This window comes from Pseudophryne corroboree, unplaced genomic scaffold, assembly GCF_028390025.1.
Source record: "Pseudophryne corroboree isolate aPseCor3 unplaced genomic scaffold, aPseCor3.hap2 scaffold_1399, whole genome shotgun sequence".
Taxonomy (NCBI): domain Eukaryota; kingdom Metazoa; phylum Chordata; class Amphibia; order Anura; family Myobatrachidae; genus Pseudophryne; species Pseudophryne corroboree.
In genome coordinates, this window is record NW_026968025.1 from 115,354 (window position 1) to 138,650 (window position 23,297).

The 23,297-nt window shown below is 43.6% G+C and overlaps 11 non-coding genes and 1 pseudogene across 11 annotated transcripts; 6 read left to right on the forward strand and 6 right to left on the reverse strand.

The window, feature by feature from the left end:
* Nucleotides 1-417: 417 nt before the first annotated feature.
* LOC134995565 (U1 spliceosomal RNA) lies at nt 418-580 on the reverse strand. The gene has a single exon (XR_010198316.1). It is a non-coding gene; the product is annotated as a U1 spliceosomal RNA (small nuclear RNA).
* Nucleotides 581-732: 152 nt separating this feature from the next.
* On the reverse strand, nt 733-896 carry LOC134995578 (U1 spliceosomal RNA). Its single transcript, XR_010198326.1, has one exon. It is a non-coding gene; the product is annotated as a U1 spliceosomal RNA (small nuclear RNA).
* Nucleotides 897-1,567: 671 nt separating this feature from the next.
* LOC134995623 (U1 spliceosomal RNA) lies at nt 1,568-1,730 on the reverse strand. The gene has a single exon (XR_010198369.1). It is a non-coding gene; the product is annotated as a U1 spliceosomal RNA (small nuclear RNA).
* Nucleotides 1,731-1,882: 152 nt separating this feature from the next.
* On the reverse strand, nt 1,883-2,046 carry LOC134995589 (U1 spliceosomal RNA). The gene has a single exon (XR_010198337.1). It is a non-coding gene; the product is annotated as a U1 spliceosomal RNA (small nuclear RNA).
* A 671-nt stretch (nt 2,047-2,717) lies between these two features.
* On the reverse strand, nt 2,718-2,880 carry LOC134995620 (U1 spliceosomal RNA). The gene has a single exon (XR_010198366.1). It is a non-coding gene; the product is annotated as a U1 spliceosomal RNA (small nuclear RNA).
* Nucleotides 2,881-3,024: 144 nt separating this feature from the next.
* Nucleotides 3,025-3,140, forward strand: LOC134995573 (U5 spliceosomal RNA). The gene has a single exon (XR_010198321.1). It is a non-coding gene; the product is annotated as a U5 spliceosomal RNA (small nuclear RNA).
* A 270-nt stretch (nt 3,141-3,410) lies between these two features.
* LOC134995574 (U5 spliceosomal RNA) lies at nt 3,411-3,526 on the forward strand. The gene has a single exon (XR_010198322.1). It is a non-coding gene; the product is annotated as a U5 spliceosomal RNA (small nuclear RNA).
* Nucleotides 3,527-3,816: 290 nt separating this feature from the next.
* LOC134995575 (U5 spliceosomal RNA) lies at nt 3,817-3,932 on the forward strand. The gene has a single exon (XR_010198323.1). It is a non-coding gene; the product is annotated as a U5 spliceosomal RNA (small nuclear RNA).
* A 274-nt stretch (nt 3,933-4,206) lies between these two features.
* On the forward strand, nt 4,207-4,322 carry LOC134995572 (U5 spliceosomal RNA). The gene has a single exon (XR_010198320.1). It is a non-coding gene; the product is annotated as a U5 spliceosomal RNA (small nuclear RNA).
* A 275-nt stretch (nt 4,323-4,597) lies between these two features.
* Nucleotides 4,598-4,713, forward strand: LOC134995576 (U5 spliceosomal RNA). The gene has a single exon (XR_010198324.1). It is a non-coding gene; the product is annotated as a U5 spliceosomal RNA (small nuclear RNA).
* A 5,362-nt stretch (nt 4,714-10,075) lies between these two features.
* TRNAN-AUU (transfer RNA asparagine (anticodon AUU)) lies at nt 10,076-10,149 on the reverse strand. Its single transcript has one exon. It is a non-coding gene; the product is annotated as a tRNA-Asn (tRNA).
* A 9,265-nt stretch (nt 10,150-19,414) lies between these two features.
* Nucleotides 19,415-19,593, forward strand: LOC134995571 (U1 spliceosomal RNA; annotated as a pseudogene).
* Nucleotides 19,594-23,297: the final 3,704 nt, after the last annotated feature.

Here is a 23,297-nt window from a genome sequence, read left to right on the forward strand (position 1 = left end):
TCATCCAAGCAGTGGGTCAAAGTTGGCTTCAACCCTCGTCTGCATATGAAAAGAGAAAAGGGGCGTGCAGGGCATGGCGGCCTTTTGCGGCGCTTGGATGACCCCTAGTTCGCATTAAACACCTCCATTCTCCTTCAGTGTGGGGCTCATGTTGGCTATGCCCCAGCCCCTGAAGCATTCAAGCTGATTTCTTGCAGTAGCTGGGCACTGTAACAGCTCCAGAACTGCTCTGTACGGCAAGTAAAAGGGTGTGGGCCCTGCAGCACTACCTGTAGTTTGCATTGTGTATTGGAAGGCACAAAGTAAGCAGACGGGAGAAGTAAGGATAGTGCGCAAGGCCATAGAATGGAGCGGCTTAAGAAAAGAGAAGTGGAAACAGACAGCAAACTAGGCTGGAGAGAGACCTGAGACAAAGAGATCTGAATTATACGAGAGCCGACCAGGGGAAACACAAATTATGCAGTCAAGTTTCCCACATTTGGGGAAATCGCAGGGGCAGCACATCCAGAGTGCAATGGGTGAGCCTTGCCCTGGGAGAAGCACCTTCATGATTATAGTATCTCACCTGGCAGGTAAGTAGAAGTTGGGCTAGAGCTGGGGAGGGTCGCTGCTCGGGCACACCCCTGTCAAGTGAAGGAGATCCAACTGAGGCAGCACAAGGGAACTCTCGAAAGAAGAACAAGGCTAGAGGAAGATCTGAAACAAATAAATCTGACTTTTACCAGAGCTGACCAGAGGAAAGCACAAACACAGTCCCCCACTACCACAAATAATGCAGTTGAGTTTCCCACATTTGGGGAAATCACAGGGGTCAGCATACCCAGAATGCAATGAATGAACCTCACCCTGGGAGAACAATCTTCAAGACCATGGTCTCTCCTATGCAAAATAAGTATGATTTGGGATAGGGCTGGGGAGGGCCGCTGCTCAGGCGCATCTCTGTCAAGTAAAGGAGATTCAACTGAGGCAGCACAAGGGAACTCTCATCTGGGGACAACAACTGCAGGGAGAACACATATTTTCAGATGAACATGGGAGGGCAGAAGGCTGCCTAATACTGAAGCACCCCCAAACAACAAACCAAATGCAACAACTAGTGCAAGCATTCCTGGGGGAAGGCCTGCAGCAGATGGATTTGCATATGGTGATGCCATCCAAGCAGTGGGTCAAAGTTGGCTTCAACCCTCGTCTGCATATGAAAAGAGAAAAGGGGCGTGCAGGGCATGGCGGCCTTTTGCGGCGCTTGGCTGACCCCTAGTTCGCATTACACACCTCCACCCTCCTTCGGTGTGGGGCTCATGTTGGCTATGCCCCAGCCCCTGAAGCATTCAAGCTGATTTCTTGCAGCAGCTGGGCACTGTAACTGCTCCAGAGCTGCTCTGTACGGCAAGTAAAAGGGTGTGGGCCCTGCAGCACTACCTGTAGTTTGCATTGTGCGTTGGAAGGCACGAAGTAAGCAGACGGGAGAAGTCAGGATAGTGCGCAAGGGCATAGAAGGGAGCGGCTCAAGAAAAGAGAAGTGGAAACAGACAGCAAACTAGGCTGGAGAGAGACCTGAGACAAAGAGATCTGAATTATACGAGAGCCGACCAAGGGAAACACAAATTATGCAGTCAAGTTTCCCACATTTGGGGAAATCGCAGGGGCAGCACAACCAGAGTGCAATGGGTGAGCCTTGCCCTGGGAGAAGCACCTTCATGATCATAGTATCTCACCTGGCAGGTAAGTAGGAGTTGGGCTAGAGCTGGGGAGGGTCGCTGCTCGGGTACCCCCCTGTCAAGTGAAAGAGATCCAACTGAGGCAGCACAAGGGAACTCTCGAAAGAAGAACAAGGCTAGAGGAAGATCTGAGATAAAGAAATCTGATTTTTACCAGAGCTGACCAGAGGAAAGCACAAACACAGTCCCCCACTACCACAAATAATGCAGTCGAGTTTCCCACATTTGGGGAAATCACAGGGGTCAGCATACCCAGAATGCAATGAATGAACCTCACACTGGGAGAACAATCTTCATGACCATGGTATCGCCTATGCAAAATAAGTATGATTTGGGATAGGGCTGGGGAGGGCCGCTGCTCAGGCACATCTCTGTCAAGTAAAGGAGATTCAACTGAGGCAGCACAAGGGAACTCTCATCTGGGGACAACAACTGCAGGGAGAACACATATTTTCAGATGAACATGGGAGGGCAGAAGGCTGCCTAATACTGAAGCACCCCCAAACAACAAACCAAATGCAACAACTAGTGCAAGCATTCCTGGGGGAAGGCCTGCAGCAGATGGATTTGCATATGGTGATGTCATCCAAACAGTGGGTCAAAGTTGGCTTCAACCCTCGTCTGCATATGAAAAGAGACAAGGGGCGTGCAGGGCATGGCGGCCTTTTGCGGCGCTTGGATGACCCCTAGTTCGCATTACACACCTCCACCCTCCTTCGGTGTGGGGCTCATGTTGGCTATGCCCCAGCCCCTGAAGCATTCAAGCTGATTTCTTGCAGCAGCTGGGCACTGTAACTGCTCCAGAGACGCTCTGTAAGGCAAGTAAAAGGGTGTGGGCCCTGCAGCACTACCTGTAGTTTGCATTGTGCGTTGGAAGGCACGAAGTAAGCAGACGGGAGAAGTCAGGATAGTGCGCAAGGGCATAGAAGGGAGCGGCTCAAGAAAAGAGAAGTGGAAACAGACAGCAAACTAGGCTGGAGAGAGACCTGAGACAAAGAGATCTGAATTATACGAGAGCCGACCAGGGGAAACACAAATTATGCAGTCAAGTTTCCCACATTTGGGGAAATCGCAGAAGCAGCACACCCAGAGTGCAATGGGTGAGCCTTGCCCTGGGAGAAGCACCTTCATGATCATAGTATCTCACCTGGCAGGTAAGTAGGAGTTGGGCTAGAGCTGGGGAGGGTCGCTGCTCGAGCATCCCCCTGTCAAGTAAAGGAGATTCAACTGAGTCAGCACAAAGGAACTCTCATCTGGGGACAACAACTGCAGGGAGAACACATATTTTCAGATAAAAATCTTGGTCATGCTCTGGTTTCTCTTCAGAACGAACAAATCTTTCGCCTTTTACTAAAGATTTCCGTGGAGAGGAGCAAAACCGAGTTTTATCTCAATTTTTGCATGCCCCATCTTTTTGGGGTTTCTTTTATCGGTTTAAAGATAGAATGAGTGTGCTTTAATGTAAGCTCATTTGCATAGAAATGACAGTAAATGTTTGTTTCTTTTCAAACAGAACTTTCTTGACCATGCTACTTGATTGAAAGATCTGGGAGCACATGGAATACAGTACAAACCATGCTTATAGCAAGGAGAAGACAGGTGAGAAATCTGCTTTCTTTCAAATTGGGCGCTCACTTTGATCTGAATGAGGACTGCTGGCACGGCACTCAGGCGACAGGTGGAATCTTGGTCATGCTCTGGTTTCTCTTCAGAACGAACAAATCTTTCGCCTTTTACTAAAGATTTCTGTGGAGAGGAGCAAAACTGAGCTTTATCTCAATTTTTGCATGCCCCATATTATTGGGGTTTCTTTTATCAGATTAAAGACAGAACGAGTGTGCTTTCTTGTTAGCTTTAATGTAAGTTTATTTGCATAACAATGACAATAAATGTCTGTTTCTTTTCAAGCAGAACTTTCTTGACCATACTAATTGCTTGAAAGATCTGGGAGCACATGGAAAAGAGTACAAACCATGCTTATAGCAAGGGGAAGTCTGGTGAGAAATCTGCTTTCTTTCTTTCTTTCAAATTGGGTGCTCATTTTGAGCTGAATGAGGACTGCTGGCATGGCACTCAGGCGACAGGTGGAATCTTAGTCATGCTCTGGTTTCTCTTCAGAACGAACAAATCTTTCGCCTTTTATTAAAGATTTCCGTGGAGAGGAGCAAAACTGAGTTTTATCTCAATTTTTGCATGCCCCGTCTTATTGGGGTTTCTTTTATCAGTTTAAAGATAGAACGAGTGTGCTTTAATGTAAGCTCATTTGCATAGAAATGACAGTAAATGTTTGTTTCTTTTCAAACAGAACTTTCTTGACTATACTAATTGCTTGAAAGATCTGGGAGCACATGGAAAAGAGTACAAACCATGTTTATAGCAAGGGGAAGCCTGGTGAGAAATCTGCTTTCTTTCTTTCAAATTGGGTGCTCACTTTGAGCTGAATGAGGACTGCTGGCATGGCACTCAGGCGACAGGTAGAATCTTGGTCATGCTCTGGTTTCTCTTCAGAACGAACAAATCTTTCGCCTTTTACTAAAGATTTCCGTGGAGAGGAGCAAAACTGAGTTTTATCTCAATTTTTGCATGCCCCATCTTATTGGGGTTTTATTTTATCGGTTTAAAGATAGAACGAGTGTGCTTTAATGTAAGCTCATTTGCATAGAAATGACAGTAAATGTTTGTTTCTTTTCAAACAGAACTTTCTTGACCACACTAATTGTTTGAAAGATCTGGGAGCACATGGAAAAGAGTACAAACCATGTTTATAGCAAGGGGAAGCCTGGTGAGAAATCTGCTTTCTTTCATTCAAATTGGGTGCTCACTTTGAGCTGAATGAGAACTGCTGGCATGGCACTCAGGCGACAGGTGGAATCTTGGTCATGCTCTGGTTTCTCTTCAGAACTAACAAATATTTCGCCTTTTATTAAAGATTTCCGTGGAGAGGAGCAAAACTGAGTTTTATCTCAATTTTTGCATGCCCCATATTATTGGGGTTTCTTTTATCAGTTTAAAGACAGAACGAGTGTGCTTTCTTGTTAGCTTTAATGTAAGTTTATTTGCATAACAATGACAGTAAATGTTTGTTTCTTTTCAAACAGAACTTTCTTGACCATGCTACTTGCTTGAAAGATCTGGGAGCACATGGAAAACAGTACAAACCATGCAGTATCACAAGAGCCTTTATTTGATCTTTCATGAAGATAGAGCAGAATTGAGGACACGTCAACAATTTCTGCCAAAGGTGGTTCATCTTTCCACATGGTGTCTTTGGCCACTGACACCTTCGTTGAGTCAAAGTCTCTGGCTGTGGTCAGAACTTTGAAAATTTATGTCACCAGAACGGTTCAGATTAGGAAAACAGAGGCTCTGTTTGTCCTGTATGCTCCCAACAGGATTGGGTGTCCTGCTTCCATGCAGACCATTATGCGCTGGATCTGTGGTAAGATTCAGCATGCTCATTCCACGGCAGGATTGCCGTTACTGAATTAGGTGAAGACCCATTCTACTAGAAAGGTGGGTTCATCCTGGGCAGCTGGTCGGGGAGTCTCGGCATTGCAACTTTGCAGAGCAGCTATTTAGTAAACACTTTTGCTAAGTTTTACAAGTTTGATACCTTGGCTGATGATAACCTCAAGTTGGGTCATTCGGTGCTGCAGAGTCGTACGCACTCTCCCACCCATTCAAGAGCTTTGGTATAACCCCATGGTTCTTAATGTGACCCCAGCATCCTCTAGGTCGTATGAGAAAATAGGATTTTAATACCTACCGGTAAATCCTTTTCTCTTAGTACGTAGAGGATGCTGGGCACCCGTCCCAGTCCATACTGTGTCTGCAGTTATTACTTGTGGTTATACACATGTTGTGTTACGGTTCTGGTCAGCTTTTTGCTGCAATTGTTCATGCCGTTGGCTTGTGTTCTGTTGAATGCCACGTTCTGCGGCATGCTTAAGGTGTGAGCTGGTAAGATGCTCACCTTAGTTTAACAATAAATCCTTTCCTCGAATGTCCGTCTCCCTGGGCACAGTTCCTATAACTGGATTCTGGAGGAGGGGCAAAGAGGGAGGAGCCAGTTCACACCCTTTGAAAGTCTTAAAGTGCCCATGTCTCTTGCGGATCCCGTCTATACCCCATGGTTCTTAATGTGACCCCAGCATCCTCTATGGACTAAGAAAAAAGGATGCCCTTGTGTACTATCCTGACTTCTCCTCCCGTCTGCTTACTTTGTGCCTTCCAACGCACAATGCGAACTACAGGTGGTGCTGCAGGGCCCACACCCTTTTACTTGCCTTACAGAGCAGCTCTGGAGCTGTTACAGTGCCCAGCTGTTGCAAGAAATCAGCATGAATGCTTCAGGGGATGGGGCATGGCCAACATGAGCCCCACACCAAAGGAGGGTGGGGGTGTTTAATGCGAACTAGGGGTCATCCAAGCACTGCAAAAGGCCGCCATGCCCTGCATGCCCCTTTTCTCTTTTTATATGCAGATGAGGGTTCCAGCCAACTTTGGCCCACTGCTTGGATGACATCACCGTATGCAAATCCGTCTGCTGCAGACCTTCCCCCAGGAATGCTTGTACTAGTTGTTGGATATGGTTTGATATTTGATGGTGCTTAAGTATTAGGCAGCCTTCCGCCCTCCCATGTTCATCTGAAAAGATGTGGTCTCCCTGCAGTTGTTGTCCCCAGACGAGAGTTCCCTTGTGCTTCCTCAGTTGAATCTCCTTATCTTGACGGGGGAGGGGCTGCCCGAGCTGCCACCCTCCCCAGCCCTATCCCAACTCATACTTATTTTACATATTAGATCTCTTGATCATGAAGATTGTTCTCACAGGGTGAGGTTCATCCATTATATTTTAAAATAGGAAGGTACAAATTACATATTTGAATTGCATCTATGTGCTGGATTCAAATGCCCCCCCCCCTTCCTTTCTCAATTGTGCCCGTCAGCAGCTATTCTTAGGTTGCTGCCAATGGGTGTGACACATTAATTTCTTCTGTGGGGTACACTGGACTCCACAAGGATTCACATTGGGGTGTAGAGTAGGATCTTGATCTGAGGCACCAACCGGCTCAAAGCTTTTGACTGTTCCCAAGATGCTCAGCGCATCCTCCTCTATAACCCCGCTTCCATGAACAGGGAGCTCAGTTTGTAGTTGGTGCCTTCAGTAGCAGGCCACTTAACAGGGGCCTGCCTCAGGCAGCCTATTCTTAGCTATTAATTTTGACAAGAAAAGAAGAACTTGTTTTATGATAATCTACAAGGGCTGCAGCAGGCTAGGTCTAATAGACATCTTTACTGCAGCTTCATCACTCCCAGCGGCGCTGTATACTCCCGTGCCCTGGTTGCTGGGTCACTGCAGCGGAGGCTCCGGTTTCTTCCTAAGGTCAGTCACACACACACACCGCCCTTCCGGATCACGAGGCCGCTGATAAAGGGGAGCGTGGCCGTAGGGGGTGGGCCGTGTGCGCACTGGGGTGGACACTGATTACTGGGCAGCCGCTCCACTAGCCACCAGGTACAGTTAAGGAGCACAGGTCTGGGGGTTTTTCTCCTATATTAACCCAATTTTGTACTGCCCGCAGCGCATTGTGATAGGTAATAGGGCCTGATTCAGGTTGGATTGCAATCACAATAAGCGATCCAACTGCAAAAATTGCTAAGAGCATATGCATGTGCCTGCATGCGATCGCCTCTGCCTGTCAATCGGGGCAGGGGGGGAGAGTGGGGTCAGCAACACTCCATTTCCAAGTCAGGGATGGAGCAGTGCGGGGGCAAGGCTTCAAAATGGGGTCTGCAATGGAGGAGACACAGGGGGCGTGGTCACAGCGGCTGTATGACATCACATTCAGCCGCTGTGATCACAAAAATGGTGGCGGCTTCCTGCGCGCACATACAGTCTGCACCAGCAGGAGGCTACACCATTGTTTATGATCACGCTGAACTGCAGTGCGACTGCAATTACAGCATGGTCAAGAAGGGAGGTGTCATACTGGGTGGCCATGCCCTGTCACTGTGCAGGAGCCAGCACCGCTTACACACTAGTCCCCGGGTGCAGCCCCCAACCCCCGGGACACCCGGAGCAACAAAATGTAGATTCAGGCCACCAGGCCACGCCCCTACCTATGAAATCATGCCTCCTTTTTACCATTGCGCTGCTTATTTGCACGCACTGCATTACAATCTCCCTCGCCACCTCTCTGGGTGTCACCAGTGATAGTGACACCTCTGCCATGCTTGTAGCAGCTGGTCCAAAGATCTATGCCTCAAGCCCTGAGTGTTTGCCCTTGTGACTTGTTGATCATGATAGCGAAGCAGATGCTTACAGAAAACTGCAGGGGCTTAGATTGAAAATAAAAAAAATTGATGGGTATAAGGTAGAGAGGAGCGGGTTCGGTTCTCCGAGAACCGAATTCCCCACGAACTCCACGTTGTTTACACTGGTCTGAGGCAGGCTCGGTTGTTCCCGCCTGACTCGGAAAACCTGAACAAGGGAAAATGTCATCATCCCGCTGTCGGATTCTCTCGAGATTCGGATTCCATATAAAGAGCTGCGCGTTGCCGCCATTTTTACTCGTGCATTGAAGAGAGAGCGGAGAGGACGTGGCTATGTTCTCTCAGTGGAAATCTCAATATCAGTGCTCAGTATCAGTGGTTACTTATTGCTGCTCAGTAATACTAGTAGTGTGTCTCTCCTGCTCAGTGTCAGTTCTCAGTAGTATCCTCATCAGTGCTCAGTATCACTGCTCATTGTCTTGTGCTGCATTGTGGTGCTCAGCATACTACAGTACATTACTAATAGTCCAGTGCTGCATCTTGCTGCTCAGTGTCAGTTCTAGTATCCTCATCAGTGCTCACTATCACTGCTCATTGCATTGTGGTGTTCTGTATACTACAGTAATATAGTAACATATAGTAACATAGTTTTTGAGGTTGAATAGAGGCAAATTGCCCATCGTGTTCAACCTGTTTTAAGTTGTGATGATTCTACATACTTGCTGAATAATGTTTTATGACTAGTTAGCTACTATAACTCATGTTACCCCCGGATTAACCTTGTTGATATTTTAAGTATTATAACCTTGGATAGCTTTTTCATTCAGAAATGTATCCATTCCTTTTTTAAATCCAATTACAGAGTCCGCCATTACCACCTTCCCTGGCAGGGAATTCCACATCCTGATTGCCCTAACAGTTAAGAACCCTTTCCTCCATTGCGTTCTGAACTTTCCTCCAGTCGCAGCGAGTGACCACGTGTTCTTTTAATAAATAATTCCTCTGATAACTCTTTGTTATGTATCTTTACATATTTGAAGATATTAATAATATCTCCTCTTAGGCACCTCTTTTCTAGTGTATACATATTCAGCCTAGTAAGTCTTTCCTTATAGTCCAGTACTTTCAGGCCTTTAATCAATTTAGTCTTCAGGATCTCTTGGACTTCCATGAGCAGCAGAGTAGTGCAATGGAAGGATGCTAGGCCCATAACCCAGAGGTCGATTGATCGAAACTATCCTCTGCTATGTGCATTTTTTTTTTATAATTAAAGTAATCAAAAACTGGGATTGATATTTTGGCTCTTTTATTTTTACTTAAAGTACAATAACTTTTATCATTTTAATTTGTTTTAATAGTATATTGACAGCATTGTTTTCTTTAAAAAATGCACTTAATTTTCTTTACCCTATTACTGAAATGGTAATTGACAAAAACAAACTACATTGTCACCAGAAGAGCAATGCAAAATGTACAAGTGATATATTAAAATCATCTTCCATCTTGAATTTCAATGATGCATTGGGACAACAATTTTGTGAGAAACATCTTCACCCATAAAGAAAGATTTTCTTAATTCCTTACCTGTGTGCTGATTAGATATTACCTTGTTTTCACATTAAACAGACTTCCACATGAGAAAGCAGCAAGGATGCAGTAACGTTTATGTTTCCTGGTGTCAACCTGTATTATTTCAGTAGACATTGAAATGAGGATGCATCTTGCTGCCTTTCCAATGTAGCAAGTTTAATTCAGTAATAGGTGAAAATACATTCCTACAAAGGTGTTAATCAGAGACTTGGCTTTGTGGACACTTTTCAGAGAGCAAATTTGTTAGCATAAAAATAAAGTCAGAAAATGAAGAGCTGTTTAATCACTCAATTGGACTTTTCTGCCAGCATAATTTTTTTTTCTCTGCAACCCACTGCTAAATTGTGCTTCCTAGCTGTTTTTTATAAAATCACTTAATCAAATCTAACTCTGATTACATCAGAGAAGGCCAGGTACCCTACATCATAAGAGGGGGTTTGAAATTTTGACTTGTCTACTTAAAGATCACCAAAATCTGATCACAAGGTCAATTACATCCCTGGGTGGGATTGAACCACCAACCTTTTGGTTAATAGCCAAACATGCTAACCGATTGCACCACAGAGACACCTCGTAAAAGTTTATTCTGACAAAGGCTAATAAGCATCAATCTAGAACGTTTCCTAGAAAAACTTTAAAAAGTCAATAATCTGGAGAGTTTTTGTAAGAAACACATTGCTACTTTCCCATGATGAGTGAGTGCTTCAGGATCTCTTGCACTTACATAAGCAGCAGAGTACTGCAACGGAAGCATGCTGGGCCCATAACCCAGAGGTAGGCAGATTGAAACTATCTTCTGCTATATGCATTGTTTTTTGTTAATTAAAGTAATCCAAAACTGGGATTGATATTTTGGCTCTTTTATTTTTACTTAAAGTACAATAACTTTTACCATTTTAATTTGTTTTAATAGTATATTGACAGTATTGTTTTCTTTCAAAAATCCACTTAATTTTCTTTACCCTATTATTAAAATGGTAATTGACAAAAACAAACTACATTGTCACCAGAAGAGCAGTACAAAATGTACAAGTGATATATTAAAATCATCTTTCCACTTGAATTTCAATGATGCTTTGGTGCAACAATTTTTTGAGAAACATCTTCACCCATAAAGAAAGATTTTCTTAATTCCTTACCTGTGTGCTGATTAGATATCACCTTGTTTTCACATTAAACAGACTTCCCCATGAGGAAGCAGCAAGGATGCAGTGACGTTTATGTTTCCTGGTGTCAACCTGTATTATTTCAGTAGACATTGAAATGAGGATGCATCTTGCTGCCTTTCCAATGAAGCAAGTTTAATTCAGTAATAGGTGAAAAACCATTCCTACAAAGGTGTTAATCAGAGACTTGGCTTTGTGGACACTTTTCAGAGAGCAAATTTGTTAGCATAAACATAAAATCAGAAAATGAAGAGCTGTTTAATCACTCAATTGGACTTTTCTGCCAGCATAATTTTTTTTCTCTGCAACCCACTGCTAAATTGTGCTTCCTAGCTGTTTTTTATAAAATCACTTAATCAAATCTAACTCTGATTACATCAGAGAAGGCCAGGTACCCTACACCATAAGAAGGAGTTTGACATTTTGACTTGTCTACTTAAAGATTACCAAAATCTAATCACAAGGTCAATTACATCCATGGGTGGGATTGAACCACCAACCTTTTGGTTAATAGCCAAACATGCTAACCGATTGCACCACAGAGACACCTCGTAAAAGTATATACTGACAAAGGCTAATAAGCATTCATCTAGAACGTTTCCCAGAAAAACTTTAAAAAGTCAATAATCTGGAGAGTTTTTGTAAGAAACACATTGGTACTTTCCCATGATGAGTGAGTGCTTCAGGATCTCTTGCACTTACATGAGCAGCAAAGTACTGCAACGGAAGCATGCTGGGCCCATAACCCAGAGGTAGGCAGATTGAAACTATCCTCTGCTATATGCATTGTTTTTTGTTAATTAAAGTAATCCAAAACTGGGATTGATATTTTGGCTCTTTTATTTTTACTTAAAGTACAATAACTTTTACCATTTTAATTTGTTTTAATAGTATATTGACAGTATTGTTTTCTTTCAAAAATCCACTTAATTTTCTTTACCCTATTATTAAAATGGTAATTGACAAAAACAAACTACATTGTCACCAGAAGAGCAGTACAAAATGTACAAGTGATATATTAAAATCATCTTTCCAGCTTGAAATTCAATGATGCTTTGGTACAACAATTTTGTGAGAAACATCTTCACCCATAAAGAAAGATTTTCTTAATTCCTTACCTGTGTGCTGATTAGATATCACCTTGTTTTCACATTAAACAGACTTCCCCATGAGGAAGCAGCAAGGATGCAGTGACGTTTATGTTTCCTGGTGTCAACCTGTATTATTTCAGTAGACATTGAAATGAGGATGCATCTTGCTGCCTTTCCAATGAAGCAAGTTTAATTCAGTAATAGGTGAAAAACCATTCCTACAAAGGTGTTAATCAGAGACTTGGCTTTGTGGACACTTTTCATAGAGCAAATTTGTTAGCATAAACATAAAATCAGAAAATGAAGAGCTGTTTCGTCACTCAATTGGACTTTTCTGCCAGCATAATTTTTTTTCTCTGCAACCCACTGCTAAATTGTGCTTCCTAGCTGTTTTTTTATAAAATCACTTAATCAAATCTAACTCTGATTACATCAGAGAAGGCCAGGTACCCTACACCATAAGAGGGGGTTTGAAATTTTGACTTGTCTACTTAAAGATCACCAAAATCTGATTACAAGGTCAAATACATCCCTGGGTGGGATTGAACCACCAACCTTTTGGTTAAAAGCCAAACATGCTAACCGATTGCGCCACATAGACACCTTGCAAAAGTAGATACTGACAAAGGCTAATAAGCATTCATCTAGAACGTTTCCTAGAAAAACTTTAAAAAGTCAATAATCTGGAGAATTTTTGTAAGAAACACATTGGTACTTTCCCATGATGAGTGAGTGCTTCAGGATCTCTTTCACTTACATGGGCTATTAACCAAAAGGTTGGTGGTTCAATCCCACCCAGGGATGTAATTGACCTTGTGATCAGATTTTGGTGATCTTTAAGTAGACAAGTCAAAATTTCAAACCCCCTCTTATGGTGTAGGGTACCTGGCCTTCTCTGACATAATCAGAGTTAGATTTAATTAAGTGATTTTATAAAAAACAGCTAGGAAGCACAATTTAGCAGTGGGTTGCAGAGAAAAAAATAACATTTTAAACCTACCGGTTAAAATTTTTTTCTCGTAGTCCGTAGAGGATGATGGGGACTCCGTAAGGACCATGGGGGATAGACGGGCTCCGCAGCAGACATGGGCACTTTAAGAAAGACTTTAGATCTCCCTCTATGCCCCTCCTCCATACCTCAGTTAGAGAAACTGTGCCCAGAGGAGACGGACAGTACGAGGAAAGGATTTTTGTTAATCCAAGGTCAAGATTCATACCAGCCACACCAATCACACCGTATAACTTGTGATATACTACCCAGTTAACAGTATGAAAACAACATAGCATCAGTCCAAGACCGATGAAAACTAACATATAACCCTTATGTAAGCAATAACTATATACAAGTCTTGCAGAAGTAGTCCGCACTTGGGACGGGCACCCAGCATCCTCTACGGACTACGAGAAAAAGATTTACCGGTAGGTTTAAAATCTTATTTTCTCTTACATCCTAGAGGATGCTGGGGACTCCGTAAGGACCATGGGGATTATACCAAAGCTCCCAAACGGGCTCCTGCGGATGACTCTGCAGCACCGATTAAGCAAACAGGAGGTCCTCCTCAGCCAGGGTATCAAACTTATAGAACTTTGCAAAGGTGTTTGAACCCGACCAAGTAGCAGCTCGGCACAGCTGTAGTGCCGAGACCCCTCGGGCAGCTGCCCAAGAAGAGCCCACCTTCCTAGTGGAATGGGCCTTGACTGAATTAGGCAACGGCAATCCCGCCATAGAATGCGCCTGCTGAATCGTGTTACAGATCCAGAGAGCAATAGTCTGCTTTGAAGCAGGGGTGCCAATCTTATTGGCTGCATACAGGACAAACAGTGCTTCTGTTTTTCTGACTCTAGCCGTTCTGGCCACGTAAATTTTCAAAGCCCTGACCACATCAAGGGACTCGGAATCCTCCAAGTCACGCGTAGCCACAGGCATCACGATAGGTTGGTTCATATGAAAGGATGAGTCCACTTTTAGCAGGAATTGAGGACGGGTCTGCAATTCCGCTCTATCCATATGGAAAACCAGATAGGGGATTTTATGTGATAAAGCTGCTAATTCCGACACTCGCCTAGCGGAAGCCAAGGCTAATAACATGACCACCTTCCAAGTGAGATATTTAAACTCCACCATTTTAAGTGGTTCAAACCATAACCTTAACACCACGTTAAGGTCCCAAGGGACCACCGGAGGTACAAAAGGAGGCTGAATATGCAGTACTCCCTTCACAAAAGTTTGTACTTACTTCAGGAAGAGAGGCCAATTCCTTTTGAAAGAAAATGGATAAGGCCAAAATCTGAACCTTAATAGAGCCTAATTTTAGGCCCAAATTCACTCCAGTTTGTAGGAAGTGAAGGAAGTGGCCCAGGTGGAATTCTTCCGTATGAGCATTCCTGGCCTCACACCAAGAAACATATTTTCGCCATATACAGTGATAATGTTTAGATGTCACGTCCTTCCTAGCCTTTATTAGCGTAGGAATGACCTCATCTGGAATACCCTTTTCCGCTAGGATCCGGCGTTCAACCGCCATGCCGTCAAACGCAGCCGCGGTAAGTCTTGGAACAGACAGGGCCCCTGTTGCAACAGGTCCTGTCTTAGAGGAAGTGGCCACGGATCTTCTGTGAGCATTTCCTGCAGATCTGGATACCAGGTCCTTCGCGGCCAATCTGAAACAATGAGAATTGTTCTTACTCCTCTTTTTCTTACTATTATCAACACCTTGGGTATGAGAGGTAGAGGAGGAAATACATAGACCGACCGGAACACCCACGGTGTCACTAGGGCGTCTACAGCTACTGCCTGAGGGTCTCTTGACCTGGTGCAATACCTCTGTAGCTTTTTGTTGAGGCGGGACGCCATCATGTCTATCTGGAACAGTCCCCACCGACTTGCAATCTGTGCGAAGACTTCCTGATGGAGTCCCCACTCTCCTGGATGTAGGTTGTGTCTGCTGAGGAAGTCTGCTTCCCAGTTGTCCACTCCCGGAATGAACACTGCTGACAGTGCGCTTACATGATTCTCCGTCCAGCGAAGAATTCTGGTGGCTTCCGCCATCGCCACTCTGCTCCTTGTGCCGCCTTGGCGGTTTACATGAACTACTGCGGTGACGTTGTCTGACTGGATCAGAACTGGTTGGTCGCGAAGTAAGGTCTCCGCTTGACATAGGGCGTTGTATATGGCCCTTAGCTCCAGGATGTTGATGTGAAGACAAGTCTCCTGACTTGACCAAAGACCTTGGAAATTTCTTCCCTGTGTGGCTGCTCCCCAACCTCGGAGGCTCGCGTTCGTGGTCACCAGGATCCAGTCCTGAATGCCGAACCTGCGGCCCTCTAGAAGGTGAGCACTCTGCAGCCACCACAGGAGAGATACCCTGGCCCTGGGGGACAGGGTGATCAACTGATGAATCTGTAGATGTGACCCGGACCACTTGTCCAGTAGGTCCCATTGCAAGATCCTCGCATAGAACCTGCCGAAGGGAATGGCCTCGTATGATGCCACCATCATTCCCAGGACTCGAGTGCAGTGATGCACTGACACCTGTTTTGGTTTCAATAGGTTCCTGACCAGAGTCATGAGTTCCTGGGCCTTTTCTATCGGAAGATAAACCCTTTTCTGGTCCGTATCCAGAATAATGCCCAAGCAAAGTCAGACGAGTCGTAGGAACCAACTGCGACTTCGGGATATTGAGAATCCAGCCGTGTTGCTGTAACACCTTCAGTGAAAGTTATACGCTGTTCAGCAACTGCTCTCTTGATCTCGCTTTTATGAGGAGATCGTTCAAGTACGGGATAATTGTGACACCTTGCTTTCGCAGGAGCACCATAATTTCCGTCATTACCTTGGTGAAAATTCTTGGAGAAAATTCTGGAGAGACCAAACGGCAACGTCTGAAATTGGTAATGACAATACTGTACCGCAAATCTTAGGTACGCCTGATGAGGTGGATAAATGAGTACATGAAGGTATGCATCCTTTATGTCCAGAGATATCATTAAATCCCCCCCTTCTAGGCTGGCGATGACCGCTCTTAGCGATTCCATCTTGAACTTGAACCTTTTCAAGTATAGGTTCAGGGATTTTAAATTTAATATGGGTCTGACCAAACCGTCCGGTTTTGGGACTACAAACAGGGTCGAATAATTTCCCTTTCCTTGTTGAAGCAGGGGAACCTTGACCACCACCTGTTGAAGATACAATTTGTGAATTGCATTTAACACTATCTCCCTTTCCTGGGGAGAAGATGGTAGGGCCGATTTGAAAAACCGGCGAGGAGGCACCTCTTCGAATTTCAGCTTGTAACCCTGAGAAACAATTTCTATTGCCTAGGGATCCACCTGCGAATGAACCCAGATGTGGCTGAAAACTCGAAGACGTGCCCCCAACTGGGCGGACTCCTTTAGCGGAGCCCCAGCGTCATGCAGTGGATTTTGTAGAGGCCGGGGAGGACTTCTGTTCCTGGGAACTAGCTGTGTTGTGCAGCTTCTTCCCTCTGCCCTTACCTCTGGCAAGAAACGACACACCTCGTACTTTCTTGTTTCTCTGTGATCGAAAGGACTGCATTTGATAATGTGGTGCTTTCTTAGGCTGTGAGGGAATATAAGGCAAAAAATTTGATTTACCAGCTGTAGCTGTGGAGACTAGGTCCGAGAGACCTTCCCCAAACAATTCCTCACCCCTGTAAGGTAAAACCTCCATATGCCTTTTTGAGTCGGCATCACCTGTCCATTGCCGGGTCCATAGGACTCATCTAGCAGAAATCGACATAGCGTTTATTCTAGAACCCAGTAGACTAATGTCACTTTGAGCATCTCTCATATATAGGACAGCATCTTTTATATGCCCTATGGTCAATAACATAGCATCCTTATCTAGGGTCTCAATCTCTGCTGATAAGGTATCTGTCCATGCTGCCACCGCGCTACAACCCCGGCCGACGCAATTGCCGGTCTGAGTAAGGTACCAGAATGTGTGTAAATGGACTTTAGGGTAACCTCCTGCTTGCGGTCAGCAGGGTCCCTGATGGTAGCCGTATCCTGGGATGGCAGCGCTACCTTTTTGGATAAGCGTGTCAATGCTTTATCCACCCTAGGGGAGGATTCCCACCGTATCCTGTCCATTGGCGGGAAAGGATACGCCATAAGAATCCTTTTGGGAATCTGCAGCTTTTTGTCTGGAGATTCCCAAGCTTTTTCACATAATTCGTTCAACTCATGTGAGGGGGGAAAGGTTATCTCAGGTTTCTTTCCCTTATACATGTGTACCCTCGTGTCAGGGACAGGGGACTCTGTGATGTGCAAAACATCTTTTAGTGCAATAATCATATATCGAATACATTTAGCCAATTTTGGCTGTAACTTTGCATCATAGTAGTCGACACTGGAGTCAGAATCCGTGTCGGTATCTGTGTCAACTATTTGGGATAGTGGGCGCTTTTGAGACCCGAAGGTCCCTGCGACATAGGGACAGGCATGGGTTGACTCCCTGACTGTTCCCTAGCTTCAGCTTTGTCTAATCTCTTGTGTAATAAGTTTACATTAGCACTTAAAACATTCCACATATCCATCCAGTCAGGTGTCGGCGTTGTCGATGGAGACACCACATTAATTTGCTCCTGCTCCTCTCTAGGAGAGCCTTCTACCTCAGACATGTCGACACACGTGTACCGACACACCATACACTCAGGGAATCCTCTTATCTGAGGACAGTTCCCCAACAAGGCCCTTTGGAGAGACAGAGAGAGAGAGTATGCCAGCACACACCCCAGCGCTATATGACCCAGGTAAAAAACACAATAATTTTATGTTTACCCAGTAGCGCTGTATTTCCATATATATATGCGCCTAATTATGTGCCCCCCTCTTCTTTAAGACCCTCTTTCTACCGTGGTATAAGCAGGGGAGAGTCCGTGGAGCTTCCCCTCAGCGGTGCCGTGGAGAAAATGGCGCTGGTGAGTGCTGAGGGAGAAGCCCCACCCCCTCAGCGACGGGCTTCTGTCCCGCTCAAATATAGTAAAAAAATGGCGGGGGCTCTTATATATATATATACAGTGCCTAGCTGCATATATATTTAATTTGCCAAAGAGAGGTCTATATTGCTGCCCAGGGCGTCCCCCCTGCGCCCTTCACCCTTACACTGACTGCCGTGTGAGAGGTGTATGGGAGCAATGGAGCACAGCTTTACTGCTGTGCGTTACCTCAGTGAAGATCATGAAGTCTTCCGCCGCCTCTGAAGTCTTCTTTTCTTCTCATACTCACCCGGCTTCTATCTTCCGGCTCTGCGAGGGGGACGGCGGCGCGGCGCTGGGACGGACGGCGAGGGTGAGACCTGCGTACCGATCCCTCTGGAGCTAATGCTGTACAGTAGCCTAAGAAGCAGAGCCTATCAACTCACAGAAGTAGGTGTGCATCTCTCCCCTCCGCCCCTCGATGCAGAGAGTCTGTTGCCAGCAGGCTCCCTGAAAATAAAAAAATCTAACAAATATACTTTCTGTCAGGAAACTCAGGAGAGCTCCCTGAAAAGCACCCAGTCTCCTCTGGGCACAGTAGTAAACTGAGGTCTGGAGGAGGGGCATAGAGGGAGGAGCCAGTGCACACCCAGATCTAAAGTCTTTCTTAAAGTGCCCATGTCTCCTGCGGAGCCCGTCTATCCCCCATGGTCCTTACGGAGTCCCCAGCATCCTCTAGGACGTAAGAGAAAAATTATGCTGGCAGAAAAATCCAATTGAGTGATTAAACAGCTCCAGAGCTGCTCTGTAAGGCAAGTAAAAGGGTGTGGGCCCTGCAGCACTACCTGTAGTTTGCATTGTGCATTGGAAGCCTAGTTTGCTGTCTGTTTCCACTTCTTTTTTCTTGAGCCCCTCCCGTCTATACCCTTGTGCACTATCCTGACTTCTCCTCCCGTCTGCTTACTTTGTGCCTTCCAAAGCACAATGCAAACTACAGGTAGTGCTGCAGGGCCCACACCCTTTTACTTGCCTTACAGAGCAGCTCTTGAGCTGTTACAGTGCCCAGCTGCTGCAAGAAATCAGCGTGAATGCTTCAGGGGCTGGGGCATGGCCAACATGAGCCCCACACCGAAGGAGGGTGGGGGTGTTTAATGCGAACTAGGGGTCTCGCACAATGCGAACTACAGGTAGTGCTGCAGGGCCCACACCCTTTTACTTGCCATACAGAGCAGCTCTGGAGCTGTTACAGTGCCCAGCTGCTGCAAGAAATGTGAACTAGGGGTCATCCAAGTGCCGCAAAAGGCCGCCATGCCCTGCACGCCCCTTTTCTCTTTTCATATGCAGACGAGGGTTGAAGCCAACTTTGACCCACTGCTTGGATGACATCGCCATATGCAAATCCATCTGCTGCACGCCTTCCCCCAGGAATGCTTGCACTAGTTGTTGCATTTGGTTTGTTGTTTGGGGGTGCTTCAGTATTAGGCAGCCTTCTGCCCTCCCATGTTCATCTGAAAATATGTGTTCTCCCTGCAGTTGTTGTCCCCAGATGAGAGTTCCCTTGTGCTGCCTCAGTTGAATCTCCTTTACTTGACAGAGATGTGCCTGAGCAGAGGCCCTCCCCAGCCCTATCCCAAATCATACTTATTTTGCATAGGAGATACCATGGTCATGAAGACTGTTCTCCCAGGGAGCGGTTCATTCATTGCATTCTGGGTATGCTGACCCCTGTGATTTCCCCAAATGTGGGAAACTCGACTGCATTATTTAATGCGAACTAGGGGTCATCCAAGCACCGCAAAAGGCCGCCATGCCCTGCATACCCCTTTTCTCTTTTCATAAGCAGACGAGGTTTGAAGCCAACTTTGACCCACTGCTTGGATGACATCACTTGCTGCCTTTCCAATGAAGCAAGTTTAATTTAATAATAGGTGAAAAACCATCCCTACAAAGGTGTTAATCAGATACTTGGCTTTGTGGACACTTTTCAGAGCACAAATTTGTTAGCATAAAATAAAGCCAGAAAATGAAGAGCTGTTTAATCACTCAATTGGATTTTTCTGCCAGCATATTTCTTTTTCTCTGCAACCCACTGCTAAATTGTGCTTCCTAGCTGTTTTTATAAATTCACTGAATCAAATCTAACTCTGATTACATCAGAGAAGGCCAGGTACCCTACACCATAACAGGGGGTTTGAAATTTTGACTTGTCTACTTAAAGATCACCAAAATCTGATAACAAGGTCAATTAAGTCCCTGGGTGGGATTGAACCACCAACCTTTTGGTTAATAGCCTTACACACTAACTGATTGCGCCACAGCAACACTTTGCAAAAGTCCATACTGACAAAGGCTAATAAGCATTCATCTAGAACGATTCCTAGAAACATTTTAAAAAGTCAATAATGTGGAGAGTTTTTGTAAGATGTTTCTTCCATCAACCAATGAAGAAACACATTGGTACTTTCCCATGATGAGTGAGTGCTTCAGGATCTTTTGCACTTACATGTGCAGCAGAGTACTGTAATGGAAGTGCTGGGTCCATAATCCATAACCCAGAGGTAGGCAGATTGAAACTATCCTCTGCTATATGCATTTTTTTTTGTTAATTAAAGTAATCCAAAACTGGGATTGATATTTTTGCTCTTTTATTTTTACTTAAAGTACAATAACTTTTACCATTTTAATTTGTTTTAATAGTATATTGACAGTATTGTTTTCTTTCAAAAATCCAATTAATTTTCTTTACCCGATTATTAAAATGGTAATTGACAAAAACAAACTACATTGTCACCAGAAGAGCAATACAAAATGTACAAGTGATATATTAAAATCATCTTTCCAGCTTGAATTTCAATGATGCATTGGGGCAACGATTTTGTGAGAAACATCTTCACCCTTAAATAAAGATTTTCTTAATTCCTTACCTGTGTGCTAATTAGATATCACCTTGTTTTCACATTAAACAGACTTCCACATGAGAAAACAGCAAAGATGCAGTGGCGTTAATGTTTCCTGGTGTCAACCTGTATTATTTCCGTAGATATTGAAATGAGGATGCATCTTGCTGCCTTTCCAATGAAGCAAGTTTAATTTAGTAATAGGTGAAAAACCATCCCTACAAAGATGTTAATCAGATACTTGGCTTTGTGGACACTTTTCAGATAACAAATTTGTTATCATAAAAATAAAGCCAGAAAATGAAGAGCTGTTTAATCACTCAATTGGATTTTTCTGCCAGCATTTTTCTTTTTCTCTGCAACCCACTGCTAAATTGTGCTTCCTAGCTGTTTTTTTTTATAAAATCACTTAATCAAATCTAACTCTGATTACATCAGAGAAGGCCAGGTACCCTACACCATAAGAGGGGGTTTGCAATTTTGACTTGTCTACTTAAATATCACCAAAATCTGATCACAAGGTCAATTACGTCCCTGGGTGGGATTGAACCACCAACCTTTTGATAAATAGCTGAACACACTAACCGATTGCGCCACAGAGACACTTTGCAAAAAGTACATACTGACAAAGACTAATAAGCATTCATCTAGAACGTTTCCTAGAAAAACTTTAAAAAGTCAATAATCTGGAGAGTTTTTGTAAGATGTTTCTTCCAGCAACCAATGAAGAAACACATTGGTACTTTCGCATGATGAGTGAGTGCTTCAGGATCTCTTGCACTTACATGTGCAGCAGAGTACTGCAATGGAAGCATGCTGGGCCCATAACCCAGAGGTAGGCAGATTGAAACTATCCTTTGCTATATGCATTATTTTTTTGTTCATTAAAGTAATCCAAAACTGGGATTGATATTTTAGCTTTTATTTTTACTTAAAGTACAATAACTTTTACCATTTTAATTTGTTTTAATAGTATATTGACAGTATTGTTTTCTTTCAAAAATCCAAGCCACTGCATCTTTGCTGTTTTCTCATATGGAAGTCTGTTTAATGTGAAAACAAGGTGATATCTAATTAGCACACAGGTAAGGAATTAAGAAAATCTTTATTTAAGGGTGAAGATGTTTCTCACAAAATCGTTGCCCCAATGCGTCATTGAAATTCAAGCTGGAAAGATGATTTTAATATATCACTTGTACATTTTGTATTGCTCTTCTGGTGACAATGTAGTTTGTTTTTGTCAATTACCATTTTAATAATCGGGTAAAGAAAATTAATTGGATTTTTGAAAGAAAACAATACTGTCAATATACTATTAAAACAAATTAAAATGGTAAACGTTATTGTACTTTAAGTAAAACTAAAAGCTAAAATATCAATCCCAGTTTTGGATTACTTTAATGAACAAAAAAAAATGCATATAGCAAAGGATAGTTTCAATCTGCCTACCTCTGGGTTATGGGCCCAGCATGCTTCCAGTGCAGTACTCTGCTACACATGTAAGTGCAAGAGATCCTGAAGCACTCACTCATCATGCGAAAGTACCAATGTGTTTCTTCATTGGTTGCTGGAAGAAACATCTTACAAAAACTCTCCAGATTATTGACTTTTTAAAGTTTTTCTAGGAAACGTTCTAGATGAATGCTTATTAGTCTTTGTCAGTATGTACTTTTTGCAAAGTGTCTCTGTGGCGCAATCGGTTAGTGTGTTCAGCTATTAATCAAAAGGTTGGTGCTTTAATCCCACCCAGGGACGTAATTGACCTTGTGATCAGATTTTGGTGATATTTAAGTAGACAAGTCAAAATTGCAAACCCCCTCTTATGGTGTAGGGTACCTGGCCTTCTCTGATGTAATCAGAGTTAGATTTGATTAAGTGATTTTATAAAAAAACAGCTAGGAAGCACAATTTAGCAGTGGGTTGCAGAGAAAAAGAAAAATGCTGGCAGAAAAATCCAATTGAGTGATTAAACAGCTCTTCATTTTCTGGCTTTATTTTTATGATAACAAATTTGTTCTCTGAAAAGTGTCCACAAAGCCAAGTATCTGATTAACATCTTTGTAGGGATGGTTTTTCACCTATTACTAAATTAAACTTGCTTCATTGGAAAGGCAGCAAGATGCATCCTCATTTCAATATCTACGGAAATAATACAGGTTGACACCAGGAAACATTAACGCCACTGCATCTTTGCTGTTTTCTCATGTGGAAGTCTGTTTAATGTGAAAACAAGGTGATATCTAATTAGCACACAGGTAAGGAATTAAGAAAATCTTTATTTAAGGGTGAAGATGTTTCTCACAAAATCGTTGCCCCAATGCATCATTGAAATTCAAGCTGGAAAGATGATTTTAATATATCACTTGTACATTTTGTATTGCTCTTCTGGTGACAATGTAGTTTGTTTTTGTCAATTACCATTTTAATAATCGGGTAAAGAAAATTAATTGGATTTTTGAAAGAAAACAATACTGTCAATATACTATTAAAACAAATTAAAATGGTAAAAGTTATTGTACTTTAAGTAAAAATAAAAGAGCAAAAATGTCAATCCCAGTTTTGGATTACTTTAATTAACAAAAAAAATGCATATAGCAGAGGATAGTTTCAATCTGCCTACCTC